Source organism: Gopherus evgoodei, chromosome 3 (assembly GCF_007399415.2).
Source record: "Gopherus evgoodei ecotype Sinaloan lineage chromosome 3, rGopEvg1_v1.p, whole genome shotgun sequence".
NCBI classification, from domain to species: domain Eukaryota; kingdom Metazoa; phylum Chordata; order Testudines; family Testudinidae; genus Gopherus; species Gopherus evgoodei.
Window position 1 is genome coordinate 203454636 of NC_044324.1, and position 12922 is coordinate 203467557.

Consider the following 12922-nt stretch of genomic DNA (forward strand, 5'->3'; position numbering starts at 1 on the left):
GCTTACTACCAGGCATAGCATGCAGTAGTAAGTATTTGCAGGATCACAAGCTCATGTCCTAATTGTTAGGCTGTAAATTCCTCAAGCACCCGGGACCCAGGGTGAAATCCTGGCTCCACTGAAGTCAGTGGGGTCAGGATTTCAGCCTGTGTTCCTATTTGTACAGCATCTAGCACAATGGAGCCCTGATCTTGATCCTCTGGGTGCTATTGAAAAATTAATGTGAAATAGTAAATCAGCCTTTCAAAATTACATAACTTTGCTTTAAAACTTAAAAAACCTCGTGGGTGTGTGTGTATGTACACACATGTGCAGGGGAGGCACCAATGACGGTAAAGACAGAAGAAATGCTATTCAAATTTCTTTTTTTTATCAAACATTTGGTTTTATCTACAGCATGATTTTATTCTATGCTACCCCAGCCCCAAAAGATAAAATTCAGATATTTGTAAATCTTTTGTACAAAAGATGTTTTTAAATATTTTAAAATCATATGCACTCTGACATTTTGTATACTAGCTTTCAACCCAACATTATTTAAAATAAATGGGAATTTAAAACCTCTTAAAATTTGGGTTTATAATAAAAATGCTGACAGACTCTTAATCATAGCACCACTGCCAGCTACTGTCATAATGAAATAGCTGAGTTTTCATTACTATAGAAGCACAATAGTTAAGGTCTGTCAGTGTTTCTATTATAACCCTCAACTTTAAGAGGTTATATCTTGGCAGTTTAAATTGTAGCGAGCTGAAACTTGGGATAGACTGTCAGACCATATGTGAAATTGTTTTACAAATAATTTGGCTAACCAGTTTTTTGGTTTACAGAGCATCACAAAATGATTTGTAATGGTTTCAGACACTTTTTTTCTTTTCTTTTACCCACATCTAGGCTATGCATTTGTTTTCTAACAGAAACTTCATAGGCAGTTACGACTTTGCTTGGAATGGGACTTTTTGTTATAATGCAAATTTGTACTGGCCTCAGAGTATAGGTATATGTTAAAACTGTGGCACCATCGAAGGGGTTATTGTGAATGCATACATGCATTTATACATTCAGATGTACATACAAAAGGAGGGAATGAATGTGAAAGAGAAATCTTAGTTATATCTATCACAAGAAAGAGACTTCTAAGCATGCTAGATAAAGAATATAAGTGGCTTGGATAAGAGGAAATGAAATCTCATAAAACTTATCCACTTTGTACATCAATTACATTGTGCTATATTCCAAGGATAGCATCTCTCAGACCAATTTATAACATAGTGCCAAAGAGGGCAGGTGCTCACTGAGCCAACAATCTGAAATATATTTCTGGCACAATACAATACTGTGAGTAGGTCAACTTGATCATCTATACATATGGCAAGGATAGTGAGGACCAGGGATATATCCCAGACAGCACTGGTCACTTTGTTTATCTGTGTTAACAATTTCCCAGAATCTTTTGATCTTCTTGTATTTCCTGAACATGTGGAAATAAGTCCCAAATATACCTTGGCATTAGGGAAATCATCATATGCAGAGCCCAATACTTTTGGGGCATTTTGAAACATTTTTGCAATGGTTGAGGTATTTGATTTTGAACACTGCGTATATACATAACTTGTACTGCTTTTTGTTATAAGGAGTTTTTCTATGCATTACTCACAGTAATATTTTTATTTTTCATTTATAAACCTTTGTCTCCTAGGGTGATTTTTACCTTGGTAATTTCAAATCAAATCAAACTTAAACTCTACATACAGATGGCTAGTTTTGGTGAAGATTTTTTAAAAAAAAACCTGTGATAAACCCAGCTGACAATGAAACTACATATGGACAAGGGCTGCCAGACCAAGATAAGATTTTTTGGAAAGATAAGCTGCAAAAATTTAACAACAACATCCAGGAGCGGCGCCAGAGTTTTTGGCACCCTAGGCAGGGGTCCTTCCGCGCTCCTGTTCAGCGGCAACTCTGCAGAGGAGGGGGGGGCCTTCAGGGCACTTCAGCGGCAGGTCCCGGAGCGAGTGAAGGACCCGCCACAGAACTGCCGCCGAAGACCCGGAGCGCGGAAGGATGCCCTGCCGCAGAATTGCCGCCGAAGACATGGAGCACGGAAGGACTCCCCGCTGCCGAATTGCCGCCGAGGGCTGCAAAATGCCACCCTCCCAAATCCTGGCACCCTAGGCGATCGCCTAGGTCACCTAAATGGAAGCGCCGGCCCTGACAACATCCAGTTCCAGGGCCAGACCATGCAACCCTTCAATGCACAGATCCTCTATTGGAGATTCCCCAAACAATTACAAAATATGGGCCTAACCCTGCAGTCCTGACTAAGGAACATTCCTATAGATTTCAGTGGGAGTTTTGCCCCTAGGTCAAGAGTTAGACTGTAGCTTTGGGTTCTACATTTGTAGCATTTAAAATATATACATAATTCTAAAACTAAATATTATAAAGTCAGTTCCTCCTTTGCTTATCTGCCAAGACGTGTGATCAGGATGATGGGCCTCTTGTACATTGTTCTTGACCTGCTCGTGCAACTCCACTTGACATCAGCTCCAGTGCTGATCAGGAATAGTATACAGCCCTATCTTTTTGCCTTGCAATACTGATGATAAGAACTACTAAGAGCTTGGTCCGGAAGTCATTGTGCACTCAGGCCCCAATTCAGTCGCATACCTAAGCACATACCTAACATGGAGAATGGCTAATATACGCAAGTATTTTTCTCCATTAGGGTTCTGACATTAGCTGCTAAATGGGAGGATTTTCCTAACTAGCACACAGTATAGCTAGCACAACTATTACCAACTACTACAAAGAAATCTTGCCCAGGATAACAGCAAAACCAGAACCATGTAACAGGTACACAAATTGTAAACTGCACCCAAAGTGGGAACAAACAGTAGGTCAACTTGTCTTTAACTGTGCAGTGGGTCACCAATCTGACAGCACTGATGATCCTTAAGCCTGGCACACCTTGTAACTTTAAGAACAGACAGTAGCAGCAGTAGAAATCCAACAGTACCTAACATTTGACTCCCACATTTCACACATAGGAATTCTGGTAAAAACTAGACTTTATTTAATGGTCCCAATAACATGGTCTGGGTCAGTGTGACAAAGGTAAGCCTCAATCACATGGAAGGGGTGAGTAACCACTGACTACAATGGTTATACCATTACACCTACTGCTCCACATACACACTTACTCCTGCTAGAGCATAATAGTAAATCCAAAGGCCAAAGATGGCTAGCACAATGGAATAGCATGTGGAACCATTGGCACTGGTTCTGACATCCCCACTCTCCAACTCCAACATGCCCTCCCTTCCCTATTTCAGAGGATAGAAGGTAGCAAAGTTGGGTCAACACTGAGCAAGACCTGAGTCCCCAGTAAAACATGTGGTGCAATTACTGATCCACAGATTAATTATCTGTTCACTAGAAGTTCTGTATGAATTGGCTATTCCTAGCCACAAGGAGTAGCACTGCCTATGACAACACATGCTCGGGCATGTGGGAGTTGAGAAATAACTAGTTCCTGGAAGGAAATAGAGAACTCTGTACTAGTCAGGAGTAAGAAGAGGAGGAACGGATTTTCAACTATTTTGTTTTAAAATATAAATTCATCTGTATCCTCTTTTGCACTAAGAAGCTGGATCTTAAACAGCTTTTTTCAAACACTCTTGTAGGGTGACAAAAATCATTCAGTGATCCCAAGCTCCAAATGCAGGTTTCAACAAACAAAAGCCAAAAAGTTCTTCAGCACCACAGGGTGGGGATGCAGCTTGTGACCTGTAGAGCCCAGGTCTGGGATGGGGGTGGGGCTCCCTGTGTGTCCTTGCACAGCTATGTTTGGGTGGCAGGCCAGGGCAAAAGTGTGGTAGGAAAGGATTTCTACTTCCAGTAAACCTTATGGATATACCCCGTGTGGAGGCCGTCTACTTGGGCTTGGTACAGCATGACAAGAATTTTGGCCTTGACCCAGAAAAAGCACTTAAGCATGTGCTTATCTTAATGCACAAAAGCAGTACTTACATACTTAAAATTAAGCATGTGTTGGATTGGGGCCTTAGCTCTACATTAATATGCCTTTATTAACCTGATTTTTAAAGCTGAGTGTTTCAGTGATTCAAAATAACATTGTGTTGAAATGTAGAACACAAATGGCCAGACTATATATGATTTTTTAAAGTGTCAATCTTTAAGGCCACGGTTAGTTTATAGAGTGGTAGAAGAGAAACACACATTTCTCAGAGTTTAAAACATATTGTGCCAAGATCTAGACTGAAATGAGAGAATTAGTTATACCTATGAGTTGAGATCTTTCTTCTGAATTAAAAAAAAAGTTTGAAAAAGTAGCTGCAAAGATATTATTAGTACTACATAATATTTTTCTGTGCAATATTAATGTCAGCTGTTTTTATGTACAAAGTTGCATATGAAATAATAGAATGCTTGCAATAATAATTTTAATGTGCCTTTCTATAGTAAGAATAAAATATAGATATATAGCCTAATGTTGCACAGAATGATGTGGCAGCAAAGTATAATATGATTGGTGGTGAATAATGTAATAAGAGCATCTTTTCTTGATCAGTTTGGACAGTTATGTCACCATTTCTTATTGATAGTACATATAATTTTTACAATACAGACAAATTCTGACTGCAGTGAAAAGGGTACCTCAGCCATTAGTCTGAATAAGATTGCATTTGGTTCAAATAATACAAAAGTTTACTGCATAATATTATACAGAAAGCTCATGTATGGTGAGAATAATATGGTTAACTGTGTTACATGCTAACTGTTCTGTAACTGTATTCTAGCATTTAAGAAGGCAATGACAATTAAATTAAATTATATTTAGTGTAGTTTTTGTAAAGTTTAGATTTCATCATATTAGAAGAAATAAATTCACAGTTAAGGCTGTCACTCTAGCTTTACCTGGCAGCACTGTATGTAGGTATTGCAGCTTATATATCAGCACGTACATACCATAGTGAGGGGTGTTATAGAAAAACCTAAGAGAAATATAGAATATATACCAATTTTTACCCTGTGTCTTTAGACATAACTCCTCACTGAAATCAGGGAGGAGTTCAGTCTTAAAATGAATGGCACATATGGCCCAGTAAAATCACCAATCCAGTACTGTAAAGCCCTTTGAAAAAGACAATAAAAACTGCACCTTAGCACAAGAAGGTGAGGTGAGTTAAAGACCTAATAGCCGTGTAATTAATCTATCATCCAGAACTAAAAATGTTGGAATATATGCAGCAATGGATGTTTTTTCTACAAAGAAGGCCAGAAGTGTCTGAGAAACAAAGTGTATCTGAGTCAGCCTTTGTACTCAGAGCCAATAAAAATGAAACTATTCTCTTTTGAGACCGAATTCGCTTTTATATGCAAAGTTGTACTGCATATTTGTACCATTTCTTATGAGTGGGACTAAAAAATATATATGTACCGTGGCACTATACTTTAAGTGTCTATTGAATGCGTTTTCCATTCTCCAAGGATTGCCTCCTCCTTAGATGCATACATTCAAGGAATATGGCGAGGCTAATTATTTTCCCCTCAAATGACAAGTGCTTTTTTACAACAATTTTCATAGCATCATGGACCGTGGGTCTTCAGCCTTGTAACTTTCAAATACTTCCTTCGAATCCTAAAATGAAAACACGTTTAGTAAATAAATTTCATGCTATGGACTTTACAAGGAATAGTCTTGTATCAGAGCCACTGTTCATGTATGATACCGTTTCGTTTTTTGAAAGGAGGATATATATTTTTCGGTTACCTTTCCTGACTGTAAAGCAATCACAGAAAACTACAGGAGGTACCATAAATATGCAAATTAGTGAGAGATAACTGGTTTCAATGGTTCTGCCTTCAAGTAGTAGGAAACGTGAGCATGCTGGAGCTTTTCATTCCAAGTAATTTGTATGTTTGTGGTGCCCCCTGCTGCACTCACAAGTTGTCCAGGAAAAGGAGAGCAAAATCTTGAAGCATTCAAATATGGGTAAATATACATATATTACAATAGTGTCCACTAGCATTACTATAGTTAAAGGTCTGCCTGCATTTCCATTATCAGCTCTCTTTTTCAGAGGTTCAGAGCTCAGCTATAAATATTTGCTCTGGGCAAAACCTTAGCAAGGTTTTAGCAGGGGAAGAATTGATTTATTTATCCTTTTTTTTAATTTACTAATTTTCTTACAAATATCTGGATTCACTGTCTCGCTTTCTCTCTCTCTTATTTGTCCATATATATTATATTATTTTCTTACAAAGTGTAGTACTTCACATTACACACCACCTGCTCGAAAACTGCTGACAGTTTAACATCACCTTTTTCTACTTACAGATGTATTCGATATCTCCATATCCTGATGTACTCATCTTAAAGGTTCTCATAGATGTAGATTAATATAAGGACTGTATTGTTCTTTTTCTATGTTATGTACCCACTCATAAAATATAGCTATATTTGCATATGGATCTATAATCGCATTGCCATGAAAACAAAATATAAAACCCTATCTTTTCTAATTCAGATTTTGACTGGTTAATTTTAGTCATTTGCTCCTGTACTGAAGAGAAATTTAAATCACGTATATCATTAATTTTTAAAAAATTACAAACACACATTTGGTGATTTAGAAGTTAAAATATGGAAGAGAAAAAATCTTAGAACTTTCAGATGATTTCCCCCCTCTGTTATTACCTTAAAAATGGCTTTGCTTGTCAAAGTGAATGTTTGCAGGCCAGGAGTCCGAAAAGTAGATTAAGTATTCTAGTGTTTTTTAAACCATATCTAAATAATGTAACCAAGTTATAAGTGTTAGGAGTTGGCTACAGTAGATGGGCACTAACTTTATTACAAATATCTATATTAATATTGTGGTGATTTCATATCATGGAATAACATGATACAATTAAGACCCATAATAAGTCTATAGAATACACCATATGCATTTTAAAAATTGACAGGAAATGTATTTGCATGATAGAATCTAATGGTTCAGGAGGAGCTCTTACTCTTTATCAAATAATAAAAATTGTTATAGACCAGTCTATCATGTCAGTGCTCACCAATTTCTATGAGAATTGTTTTATGTTTTTGTTTAAATGCTACAGCAAAGGGAAAAGAGAGAGAGAGAATTTAAACCACAAAAACTACTTGTGATTCATATCCTTAAATGTTAAGCCAGAAAGGCAAGAAAATTGAAAGAGAAGGCTGGTATTCTGTACTTAAGGTGGTTCCCATTTTGCTTCAGTACAGCAGAAGTCTCAGAACCATGTGCCATGCTATTCAGTAACATATTGCAACAGATAGACACTAGAGAGTGAGTTAAGAGTGACAACCTGGAATTCCAGCCTTACCTCTGCCTTTCCTTGTCTCTGTGGGTTTAAGCCTGATATTCAAGGCTATTTTAGTGCAGATAAATTGATATACTTTTCTGGGTGTTGGAGTGGGGTGATAGCATTATCCATATAGAATGAATTTGAATTATAAAACTATTAATAGTAATAATTATTACTATTACTTTCCATTACTGAAAACTTCAAATAAGTCTCCTGAACTATATTTAAGGGATTTTTTCCCATGCTAACTCCATTGTTGATTGCTGGAAAAGGTTGACTGTCAGAGAAAGAAAACCAGGGCACTACACAGCAGTTGGGAATCAAAGCCCCTCTTTACCAAAACCCTTGCCATATAAATACTGTCACTCACCTTACAGACACTCAGTACAACCATTCAATCTATTGAATCAAGAGACTGTTTGATCTTATCTGCATCTGTGAGCTGACTGTCAACCTGCTTAGGCTGCATATTAAATCATCTATAGTAGCTGTATCAAGCTGGGATGATCTGTTAATTCTAAATTTATTAACCCTTGGAGTGCAGTCATCATGTTTAATCTAGTGTAGCCAGCATTTATTTTACAAGACTAAATCCTTCTTTAAGATATGGCTGTGCTGTAGGTTAAAGAATCATTAATGTGTAAGACATCATTATAATTGGAAAGAACTCACTTTGATCTTGAAAAGCCACCGTCATCACTACAATTCCAAACAGACATGGGTATGTTTGCTTCAATATAAATGTTGTGTTCACCTGATGAAATTTTCTTGTGAAGAGAGTTTTGTCTGAGAAAATTACAGGAGAAAAAAAAATGGCCCTCAACAACATTTTGGTTGTGCTTGTCCCATCAGGATGATTTAATAATCAAAGGACCACACCAGAATACTCTGCAAAAAATGCTGAATTGTACGCAACAGAGGCACACTGTACTACACGCCAGCCATCCTACCTAACTCAAACTTCTGCCACCAAGATCTGAATTCAAAGATTTGCAGTAGCCATTAGGACTCCCCTTCAGTTTATTGCATGACTGACTAGCAGTGTAGTTCTCTCTATATATAAACTGCATATGTTAATCTGATTGTTATACACACACATCTCTCCCTCTCTCTCTCTCTATCTATTATACTGGCACGTTGCTGATGTTATCAACATATTCACGGCTTTTATTTCAAGCACAAACTGCTAGGCATGCTTCCTTTTTTGGTAATCACGTGCCTTATATCTCTCTAATGTAGCCTAATAATTTTAGCATTCAGATGAAGCGATTTCATCCTGTGACTGCCTTTTCTATTAGATTTGATTTTGAGAAGCCCCAGTGGGTGCCTCCGAGGCAGAGATCTATCTGTGAGGCTGCAACCGATTCAATAGCAGCCTGAGCTAACCTTGACCTTTCCCTAGACCCTGCTCCATCTGGTGCCAGCCTGTTTCCCCCTCCTCCTTCTTGCTTCACAGTCAACATTGATCAAGGCAGAATCGAGCGCCTCGTCTCCCTCCAAAGGCTGGGCAGTCTCGAAAAGGACAGCACATTTCAATCTATGGAAATGATCAAGCCTCTTATGCAATCATAAACCCACATAAAGGTTTGTGATTTGATATTTCATTCACCTCCGCTCCGCCCGCCCCTCCAGTCTCCCAGCAGGAATGTATAAGGTATAAAACAACGGCTTTCCCCAACACCTGGAAATTATAAAGCCTGCTACTTACACAGATTGAACGCTTCACAATTTGATTTGATTTGATTTTTTTTTCAACTCACTGGTTTTTTTTTTATCTAAGATTTAAAAAAAAAAGCCTAAACAAGCCTTAGCAAACCAGCTTTCAGACGAGGCTCATTTACCTTACATCAAACACACACAAGCATCGGAACCAATCTGAACACTATGCAGAGCTCTGCTTCTCTGCATACAGTTTAAGACAATTTTGCGTCCTCTTTAGAGTAGTTTAAAAGAAAGAGACAGGCAAGTGGGTGTGATACTTTGAATTGATCTTCCTGTAAAGCCACTTCTCTCTATTCCTCACCGCACCCTCCCCAGAGTTCACGGCTATTTTATTTTCTAAATCACATATTACATTGATCGTCCTTTCCCCGTTATAGCCCCCCACCCCCCTTGGCCGGGGATGGGAGTCTGGAAAGGCGGGGGGGGGGGATCACGTGGGCAGCCTATGGCCAGCAGCAGCAGCTCAAAGGAAATTGACTGACTGGCCGCTTGGGCGCATTTCAATATATGGAAATGACCAGAGGCTTCTGCAATAAATCAGCACTCAACACTTAGTCATTTTTCTAGTTCTGCTTCTTTTTCTTATTTTCTTCTCCACGCAGAAGCTTGATTTCTTGCTTTTCACATCTCCCCATCCAAACCTCCCATCTGTGCTTTTGCCTGGATCGCCTTTAACTGGAAACATCCTGTCGATTTTTCCCCTTTATTCTGAAAATAAAAATAAAATTCGCGAATGGCTTTTGTTGGGCTGATGTTAGTGGCTGGATTTCTTTGACATTTCCCCTTTTCATCAGGAATTACTATATTGTCACGTAGCTAGTAAATCCACAGAGAAAGGGGAGAGACCCCTCCCTTCCTACAAATGCTTATTGAAGAGTTTACCCTGCAAACTTGAATCTACAGCCCCCGTTGTTATATTTTGCAGGGGACATTCCTCCCAACTCACATATTTTATTGAAGAATTTGTCTTGCATTTTGAAGCTTTTGGGGGCGGGGGCTGCATTGTGAGCTTCCGTGCAGCTTGGGCTTGTGCCTTGTTCTCCAGAAGTCCCTATTGCATTAGTTTCACTACACCTGGCCTGGTGCAACACAATCAACAGAATAAAAAAAGCAGCTACTCTGTGTAACTTCTCTAAAGCAAACGAAGCAGCATCTCCAGCCCTGGGCTTGCTTTGTTGTTTTGTTTTGTCTTTTTGGAAACGGCGTTTCTTCCCCCTGTATTTCATGCGATTGCAGCTGTTTTAATGTTTCAACTTGGGTTCTGTTTCTTCCTCCTTTTTGCTCCTGGCTTTGTGCACAGTGGGCATGCAGAGGGTCAGTGGTCATCACTCTATAAAGCTCAGCATCTAATTAATTGTATTAAAGGGGAGAATCTGTTTAAGCAATATGACAGCTTGTAGAACTAACCCTTTTTGTGACGCTGGGAAATATACATGTGAGCCAAACTCACCCGTGGTGGAAGCAGGTGCACTCATTTACCCGGGGGTAAATTACCCGAGGGTAAATTTGGCCCGTCATCTCCAACTGCAGCTCACTCCCTCTAAAAAAGACACGTATCTTTTGGTCCTCGCAGCACCTTGTTTTCGTAACCAAGATAAACTGGTTGCTGTTCTTTTCTCTGTGTGTTTGTTCTGTGCACACTTCTGAGTACCAGACAAATCCAAGACACCTTCTTTATTGATAACTGGGATTTTAATTACAAAACAATTAGACTTCATAAGAAACCAGGTCAAAAGGGCTCCCCGAATTTCCCTTTCACTTGAACAATGGGTACTGTTATGTTATATATGTTGGCATCCATAAAAGTATATATTTTCCTTACTACCTGAAAATTATATTATTAAATCTAATACAACTTCCTCAAGAGCAAAGAAAAAATTGTAACGGAATTAATAATAATGTTAAGCTATCTTTGTTCGTTTGCCAGTCACTTTTGCATTGTGAACTACATTTTTAATAACATCCATAATGGCTTTTATGGTTTAGATACATTGTGTATCCATGTGTTAATATCCCCATGTCCCTTAATTACCAGGACAACATTTATTTCATTTACAATTAATAACTTTATGTTTCTTCCTAAGAATTTCAATATAATCACATTCATTTCAGACCATTAGTTTTTATATTTTTCCATATTAGAGAGATATCATCTAACACACATATATACCACATACATCAGGAGCAGTTATATAATAATTGCTCACCCACACTTTTGGGTGTGCAAGCAATGGAGAAATGAAATGGACAGCTGACAGTACATAGGTCTATAACAGACATTTAATGAAAAAAAGTGTCTGAAAATATGTTTCTTTTTGTTTTGAGGAATTTGTTTTGATTTAGGTCTATAGATAGTAAAAAAAAAAAGGCAGAAACTGTGAATGACACTGAATGTAATTTTTTATCACTTTAGTATTACGCTTTCTCTTTGCAACGTTACAAAGATTTAGAACATTTTCAAAACTTTCAGATCTAAGCCATCTTATGCAATCTTAGGTTTGTTTGGAAGACCTGCCAGCACATGCCAGCTAAAAATGAGTGTCAATTAATAATAATAAAAAAAAACCCTTCCTTATTTCTACACTCATGTAATTTAACAGGTCTTGAGAAAACCGCTGAAGCAGTGGTGAGAATTTTCCAATATATGCAGTACTAACAGTTTTCACTGTAAAGCACCAAAGCTTCCCAAAATAGAACTGTTGAATATTTCTTTACTTCCCTATATGTCAACCTATGCTTATTATTTTACGCTTAAAATAAAGAATATTCATCTCTTACAAAAACACATTTTGTTCTGCCAAGTAAGCAGCCAGCTGAAACACAGTCTTAAATCTGGACCCTTACAATTACTATACTATGTGGTTTGTGTCCTCCAGAATTAGAAATATTTTTAAATAAGAAATTGAGGAGAATTTTTAACAAAACATTTTCAACTACTTCAGACGGCTAATTAAACAATGCTTGTCCTAAGACTACAACAGCATTTGTAAACTCTTGTTTTTCTGCTCTACTTGGGAAATCATGTAACCTCTGCAGAAATTCCTGAGTGTGGTTTGTTTTTTAAAAAAAGCATATTGTACTGATTAATAGTATGTGAAGTAGCTAAAAAAATCAGTTTGAGATATGAATTGCCATCTGTTCAAATGGGGGGAAAACAGAAAGTAACTGAATATATTTTCTCACCTTTTTTTAATAGTAGCATGAACAACATTCCAGAATATTATAAACTTTTAGCTCTATTATATACATGTGTATAGTTCATCTAGTCTTTGGTTAGTGCTTTGTCTACATTCTTAAATAAATATTTATTTTTCTTTAATTACCTACATATGTCCTCTTATAAAACTCTATTCCATTAAATATCAAGGGTTAAGGATCAGATCCTGCTTCCCAGATGAAATTCAATTCACCTCTGTATGGAGGGTTAATCCACCATCTATGCACCACTTAAGATCTCAAAATAAGGTTAAAGTGGGACTGAAGTGGGACCTTGTGTTGGCTCATTGAGCAGGGGTGAATAATACTAATACCTAGCTCTGACGTAGTACTTAGCAGTAGACATCAAAGCACTTTACAAAAGTGATCAGTATCATTATCCCCATTTTTACAGATGGGGAAACAGAGGCACAGAGCAGGGGAGTGACTATCCCAAAGTCACTAACCAGGCCAGCAACGGAACCAGAAATAGACTCCAGGACTCCTGAGTCCCAGTCCAGTGTGCTATCCACTACTCCACACTTCCTGAATGAATGTCACATGCCCGTTGTGTACCTATAAACTCCCAATGACCTCAGTGAGACTTTGGGGTGAGAGCACAAAAACACCTAGGACCAAA

At 37.9% G+C, this 12922-nt stretch overlaps 1 long non-coding RNA gene across 1 annotated transcript in view; it reads right to left on the reverse strand.

Annotated features, from left to right (window-relative positions):
- The window catches only part of LOC115649162, a 42795-nt gene that overhangs the window by 1517 nt on the left and 28356 nt on the right, over window positions 1–12922 (reverse strand). The window lies entirely within an intron of this gene.